The 8,326-nt window shown below is 35.0% G+C and overlaps 1 pseudogene; it reads left to right on the top strand.

Moving 5' to 3' along the window:
- The first annotated feature begins 7,127 nt into the window (after positions 1-7,127).
- On the top strand, positions 7,128-7,225 carry LOC114696342 (annotated as a pseudogene).
- Positions 7,226-8,326: the final 1,101 nt, after the last annotated feature.

The following is an 8,326-nucleotide window of genomic DNA, read 5'->3' on the forward strand; positions in this document are numbered from 1 at the left end:
ATGCCTCCTAAACAGATCAAGCCAATCAACTGTCTCACCCATTCAGAGGGCCTGATCCAGTTGGGGGCCCCTCAGCCATTGGTTCATAGTTCATGTATTTCCATTCATTTTGCCCTCTTCTAAGGCTCAGAGAACATTTCAGAAACAGGAAAAGGAATAATACTTCTGTGCTTTATTTGTGTTTCTGATAAGGCTGCTAAGAAGTTACACTATTTTACTGATTACTAGAATATGCATTTTTTTTTTTTTAGTTAAGGGTATCAATAGGTAATGAAATGAAGAGGAAATGAAAATGGTGATTAAGGTTTAAGATATGAATGAGAAGGAAAATATATAGGTTAGAGGTATAACAAATAGAAGAGAAAATATATACTATGTATAGAGTAAAACAAGACAACAAGGGGATTTTTTTTTTTTTTGCTTTTTCGAGACAGGGTTTCTCTGTAACTTTGGAGCTTGTCCTGGACTACCTCTGTAGACCAGATCCACTTGCCTCTGTCTCCAAAGTGCTGAGATTACAGGCATGTGCCACCACCACCCAGCTATAACAAGGGGATTTAAAAATTGCTCATTGGTTTAGAGAACAAACTGACATTATAGAACACCTGAGTTCAGTTCCCACTAAACACCACATTCAGCACACACTATGACTCCAGCTCCAGTGAATCCAATGACCTTTGAACCCTTTGGACACATGTACTGAAAATATGTTATGGATATCACTCTATATAAATAAAACATTGATGGCCAATGACCAGACAGGAAGTATAGGTGCGACAAGGAGAGAGGAGAATTGGGGAAACAGGAAGAAGGAAGGAAAGACACTGCAGCCATTACCAAGACAAGCAGCATGTAAAGATGCCGGTAAGCCACCAGCCATGTGGCAAGGTATAGATTTATAAAAATGGGTTAATTTAAGATATAAGAACAGTTAGCAAGAAACCTGCTATGGCCATACAGTTTATAAGTAATATAAGTGTCTGAGTGATTATTTTATACATGGATTGTGGGACTGCGGGGCTTGGTGGAACCTGGAGAGAAGCCCTCCATCAACAAATAGCACCCAACATGGGGAAGAGACCCACGACCCTGAGATTAAGAGTCTCATGCTCTACTGACTGTTTCTGGGCTACACGCTGCTTTGATAAAAGCTTAGACCCACTATTTCTGAGACTTGATAACTCACAGAACTGCGGAAAACACCACGTTGGTAAGCTAAAATGGGCAGAGCCAACAGCCACAGAGCCGTTTCAGTCTTAGAGTACTACAGGTTAAAACAATAGATTCACAATAAGACTGATTCAGATAAAGTCGTTTACAATATATGTAAAATATACATAGGCTTAAAAGAAACCAAAAAAGATAAATTAGTATTAAAAAAGCCACGTAAAGATAAATATTACACAGAGAATCTGGATTGTATTGTCTTTAGGATTTTTAACTGCAAAAAAACATTTGATCAAAAGAGATGTTAAATTAAACCAGTATGTATATTTTAAAGGTACCTTGATTTCAAAATTTGGATTTAAGTATATGTTGCTTTGGAAAAGAGGTTCTGCTTTTGTTTCCACAGAAAGCCAGAAGCTATGGATCTTTTCCAGATTAAGATACATCAGGTTTCACCAGCCAAGACCCCCTAAAATGTCTCCAATGACACCATGGCCCAGATAATCTAACATCCAGAGCAGTTTCAAGGCAACTGGTTCGCACAATACAGCCTCACAGACTACCCCATAGGCCTAAAATTTTCTTTGCATCCCCATAAGATACAGCGCCCCCCTCCAGCAGAAAGTAATAAAAGATGCTATGCCCAAATTCCCAAATATACCAAATCAGAAGAGCCCTCTGGTGTGGGACAGAACAAAACCAATATTTTTATTTAAAACAGATTGATTATAAATGCAATCTCTTTCTAAAAACAAAAAGGGGGTATGATATAAATATACAGGATATAGAGATGATAAGAAAAAGGGTAGATTAATAAACCTACTTTTAAAGAACAACAACTTGTTTAAAATGTTTTACATTGGTATAGATTTTAGTTTATGTTTAAAATGTTTTACATTGGTATAAATTTTCGTTTATTGATACAAACTTAAAGTTAATTTTGTTATACTGTATATATATATTTCTATTCTTGCATGAGGTATTATGTTTTTGTAACTCATTTAAAATTGTAACTAATAATTTAAAAATAGTTTAATAATTAGTCATCTATGATAACCATATTTGTAGCCATATTAGTTAAGTCTTCTAGGTATACATAGATATATTTCAGATAGATAGGTAATCTTCAAACACTTCATAGACCTAGAAACTATGGCATTTAAATAACTTAGAATTCTGTTGACGTGAGACACAATTGCTCCTGGCTGCACCAATTTGATCCCGAGAGAATGTTGGGCTTCTAAGACATTTCCATTTGGAAGTTTGTCTACTTGGCACAACATGGCCTACTGGGCAAAAAACTGCCCTTGCCTTGACGGCTGTCAGTACAAATACAATGCTGTTCTTTCTGGACAAGCGGGATACAAGGTAAGCGACCACTGTACTCTGCCAAGACAGGGTAAGATGGTCTTTCAGAATTTTTGCTTCTGAAAATGGTCTGTCAGATACTCTAGGGCTATAGCCAATTTGAATGCACCAACAATGCTGAGAATCATTAGGTGACTGTCCAGGCTGCCAGCTGTCTTGGTCTACTCTTGCAAGATTCCCTAAAGTTGCTTGCATCCATCTACCATTTCTCAGGTACCATTATGTTCCTTCTCAGGTCTTTGATGTGGTTGAAGACTAGATAGTTGTAATTTCCTCAGTTATGATAAAAGATAAGTTAGATATAAAACCTTAAACTCACAAATATAAGATAGATAGGACATCTTCAATATTGTAACTGCAATTCTTGCTTGATAATTGTTTTGTTATATATAATTTTACCATGTTAAAGTTAAAACATTCCTTTTTAAAAAAATAAGAAAAGGGGAAGTATTATGTATATCACTCTATATAAATAAAACACTGATGGCCAGTGACCAGACAGGAAGTATAGGTGGGACAAGGAGAGAGGAGAATTGGGGAAACAGGAAGAAGGAGGGAAAGACACTGCAGCCATCACCAAGACAAGCAGCATGTAAAGACGCCGGTAAGACACCAGCCATGTGGCAAGGTATAGATTTATAGAAATGGGTTAATTTAAGATATAAGAACAGTTAGCAAGAAGCCTGCTACGGCCATACAATTTATAAGTATTATAGGTGTCTGAGTGATTATTTTATACATGGATTGTGGGACTGCGGGGCTTGGTGGAACCTGGAGAGAAGTCCTCCAGCAACAAATATATATATATTCACCACACACAAGCAAACACATATATACATCATCAAATAACAAAATTAAACTTCAATAAATAAAAGATAACCAGAATTTACATTGCAGGAGAGATTCAAGTTAATATATTACAACTGAACTTTGATATACAAAATGACCAACTAAAAATGAAAATGAGATAAGATGATAGTGCTTTAGCCAAGAATTCTTCCTAAATGTGTGAACATAGGTCTTCTCACTCCCTCAGTTGTTTTTTAATATTTCCATGCATGTGGATGGTTGGATGCTGTAGTCATTTCTGCTAAAATGAACTCTGTGGGAGAACTTCACTTTCTGTTAGAATTCTCTGTTCTGAGACCTGCCACTTGACACAACTTTGCTTTTGATGTTTGAGGTATTATTCCTTCCAAACTCTGGTAACTTTGTTACTGAGACTCCAGAGAGTTCCTCTCTAGCAGTGGTTCTTTTCATGGTCGTTTTCCTTCTAGACTAAATCAAGTTCAACAAGTCAATTCTCATGTGCTCTTATAGCTCTCTCTGGCAGTAAAAGCAGTCATGTCTTCTCAGGAGATTAACTCTGATTAAATCTGGTCCAGTATCTAGGGTGGGAGAGATCACAGGCCCTAGAGGGCAATTTTCTACTGTTGTTTAGGTAAATGAACATGATATCACTATACATTCTACTCTTACAGTTTTTTACTATATATTCACATATAGGAACTTTCAGCTTTAATCAGAGAAGCCCATGTTTGAAGTGAATGACCCATGAGAATGTAGAGACTTATAGAAGCACAAAATGCTCTGAATGAATGAGAGGTGAATGCTTAGCCATAGCAAGATATTTGTACCCTCCCTTCCAAGGCAAGGAAACATTGCTAAAGAGGGGATTAAAAAGAATGCAAGTTCTTGAAGATGGAGAAAAGGACTGCAACACATTGTTTTCTGAACAAATTGTGAGTATGTACACATGTTGGGAGGCCTCGATGCTCAGAAGTTGTAGTTTATCATGGCCTGACAGCTCTCTTCAAAGCTCACCAATATAAGGGACCCCCTCCCCAGCAAGACTTCCAAAACTCTACCTGCCCTCATCTGGAGAATATCTCTAGACCCAGAGTACTGATTTTATCTGAAAGCTGTCTGTAAACCTAAATGCTTGATTTATCTCTAGTGTGATGCTTGGCACAGTTTCCTGTTAGAAGCTTTCCCTCTGCTGCACATATGGTAACTAAAATTTGTACTAGGACCCTTGCTATAGGACCCTATACTGCCACATACAAAGCCATATGATAAGAGTATGCTACTTAATGCAAATTAGGGTTTGTCCCAGGCTCCTCAATTCTATATATTTTCTGTACTCTGGAATAAAGTTGAGTTGATTCACCGAAGTCATATCCTGGAGGGCTATCCCCATCATATTCACAGGACATCTGAGAATTTCTGTTGATGTTTCTGTCTCCTTTGTTCTCATGGACTGGTGGACATGCAGACTATGAAGATAAAAGAGAACCCATATATAGTGACTCTGCAAAAGACTGGGGTCATATACAGGTATTGATGGAGGAAAGAATCAGAAGGCTGAATCATTCCTCACTGCTTAACTGTTTGTACTTCTAGTTTCAAGCATCTATAATTCTCTAATTGTGTACACATTAATGACTCTACCAGAATCCAATGGACCCTTCTTCCCTTACAGTTACACAGATGGCCATTGTTAAACTAAATGGGTCCTAAAACAAAAATCAAAAGTCATGAACTTGTGAAAGAGATTGATAAGGATTGGGAAAAAAAACGTGTTGTTATTAGTAAGAGAAGGATATAAGAGAAAGTTAGGGGAGAGAGTAATAATATAGGACATGCATGTATAAATTTGTTTAATAAAAATAATAATCAATGAAAAAGCAAAAACATAGGTCCTCCTGGTTTGAATATTAACAAACAACATTAATACGCTTTACACACATTGATCTCCTTAATGTCCTTGTGATATTTTATGATAAAAATATTTAATACCATTATCATTATTAATTAACATGATCTTGATCATGCCATCTATCCCAATCATTTGATTAATTGCAACTTTCCATCAATCTTGTAAACTTATCGTTAGTTAAGTTATAAATTGGGAAGCATTCCCCTACCACATGTAGCACAAATTGCTAGAATGTCTTATTAATAAAAACAAACCCAAGACCAGATATTGGGGTGGATTCTGAAATATCAGAGAAGCAGAACAAGCCACAGCTAACTCACCTCGCCAACTTCTCAGCTGACCTTGTTTCCTCAGACTGAAAGCCTCTGAGTCTTCATCCAAATTGATCTCAGCTGAACCACTGCTAAAAAGCCTAAAAGCCTCTACTTCCTGGTCCTCACACCCTATGTACCTTTCTGCTTCATGCCATAATTTCCAGGGATTAAAGTCGTGTGTCACCATGCCTGGCTGTTTCTAGTGTGGCTTTGAACTCACAGAGATCCAGATGGATCTCTGCCTCAGGAATGCTAGGATTAAAGGCACGTGTGCCACCATTTTCTGGCCTCTATGTCTATCTAGTGACTGTTCTGTTCTCTGACCTCAGAGAAGTTTATTAGGGTGCACAATATATTGGGGAACACAATATTAACACAACCACACACTTCAAAATTCATACTGTTGTGATTTTCTTTCTGTAAAGTCATAATTGGTTATAATTCAGAGATAAATTTATTATGGGAAGTCTAATCCCACCAAATACACCTACAACACAACTCCTACACTTAAGACTCAGTGAACATATAGGAAAGAGGGCAAGGAGAGTGGAAGAGCAAGAGAGCAGTAATTCTGCTGTGAGCTTGTGTCTCTTGGGACTGACAGGGAGGCTACACCAATCATAATTCAACCATATTGCTACCTAAACAATACCTGAACAATAACAGTATCAGTAGATATACTAAGGATGAAAGAGGAACTCTCAATGAGTTCAGGGACTACAAAAATAACTATAAGCAACAAATGACATCTGAGAAAGGGAGAATTGGTATGTTTTAGAGATGAGCCCCTTAATTGGTTATCCAATACCAAGTCATCAACCTTATCTCATAATCACACAACCATACTAAATATATTATATTAATATATTTATGATATTATGAATATATGTGTAACATGAATAACCATAGATAAATATAGCACAAATTAAAGAGTGAGTAGAGAGGGTGATATGTGAGGTTGGAGGAGAAAAAAAGGAAAAGGAGGAAGTGATATGATTATACTTTAATTAAAAATAAATTTAATAAAAACTTATTTTACATGTTAAAGAATAACAAAAAAGATTTTCAAATTGATATTTTAATATTTTTCATTTATCCTTAATTATGAATTATATATTCAGAATAAACTAAGAAACTTTACAAAATTTTAACTCTCATATAACTGTTTTCAAAAATAATTATTACCCTATTAAAATAAGAAAGAATGCAATGATCACAGAATGCTTTCTTGTACACACTAAATTATGTCTGAGATTCCAAACTTAGCCTAATTTCAGGACAACCAAGTACATGTTTTCGACCCATTTGTATAAAAAGATAAAGAAACAACTGATTTTCATGTTCCAGACCTTCTAGAAATGTAATTGTTTCTTAAAGGGAATGAGAAGCTTTAGGGTTTGAGGCAATACTCTATTTCCTATAGTCTTGCTGATAATTGATGTGAATTAAATTCAATAAATATATCAACCTGGATAATGTATAATGTAATCTTATGATTTTGTATGTTTATTATTACATAAAATGTTAATTAATTTTATATTGTCTGAGTCACATTCCTGTGCTCACTTCTGCAGCAAATATACTAAATTGGAACGATACAGAGAAGATTAGCATGGCCCCTCCACATTTCTTATTTTAAAAAGTTATTTATATGTTGATAAAGTCATTTTTGTTTAGATTTTTCAGTCAATATTTTCTAATGTAATTAAGTTATTTCCACTGAACTACCTAGTTTTCTAATGATAGAAAAGTATTCTTTTCTGAATTTCTTGCATCATTCATTTACTTATTTGTGTGTTCAAGTGCTTTAAAGTTAATCTCTACACCTTGAATCAAAGGTTTATTTTAGAAAATTAGCTAAATTAATTGAAATGGCCATTATTTTGCCAATACCAAGTAAATATCCATCGGATTTTCGGGAATTAACATGAAGTATTTTTATTAAAATATTATTTCATAAATTTAAATTTCACAAATAAATAATATGTGCATTTCTCTAAATCAGGCTTAATCTCCTTTAAATAACAACACAGACATGCATACACATGCACAGGCACATACATACTCACATGCATATACTAGTCTCTATTTTTTTATTTCACTAACTTATTTATTTGTAGGTGTGTACCTGTGTTTGTGGAGTACTTTTATGTATGCCAAAGCATGTGTGTGCATTTGTAGAAGTCAGAGGACAAGTTGGAGGAATTAGATCTTTCCTTCCACTGTGTTTGTATCATGGATATAACTGAGATAGTCAGGCTTGGTACCAAATATTTTTATCTTCTGCACATTCCTAACATCCCATCTTGCTTTAAATTGGAATTCAGACTTACTGTTTTTATTCTTGGATGATCTTTATAAAAATCAGACTTCAATATTTTAGAGCTTTAAATGACATGACCAATCCAAATTACTTCTCAAAAAGCTTTACTATTTTCTTGATATTCCATTTTTATAATAATGGGTTTTGAATTCTTTACTAAAATATGACAATAAAATGCTAATAAATCATGTTATCAGATGTAATATAGATGAGTTCCCCCATTGGAGGAAAAAAAAAGAAATATCTTGACAACAGGACAAACAGCACTCTGAAAAAAATTTAAATTTTTCTACTCATCATACATGAACATGACAATGTTCCACCTAATAAATTTATGCATCTTCATTATTGTGTATAACAAGGAGCTAATGCTGAATCCTGTTTCTTAAAATGTTGTATAGTATCTAAGACATTTTCTCTTCATTCCTGTTCTTG

Source organism: Peromyscus leucopus, chromosome 13 (assembly GCF_004664715.2).
Source record: "Peromyscus leucopus breed LL Stock chromosome 13, UCI_PerLeu_2.1, whole genome shotgun sequence".
Lineage (NCBI taxonomy): Eukaryota > Metazoa > Chordata > Mammalia > Rodentia > Cricetidae > Peromyscus > Peromyscus leucopus.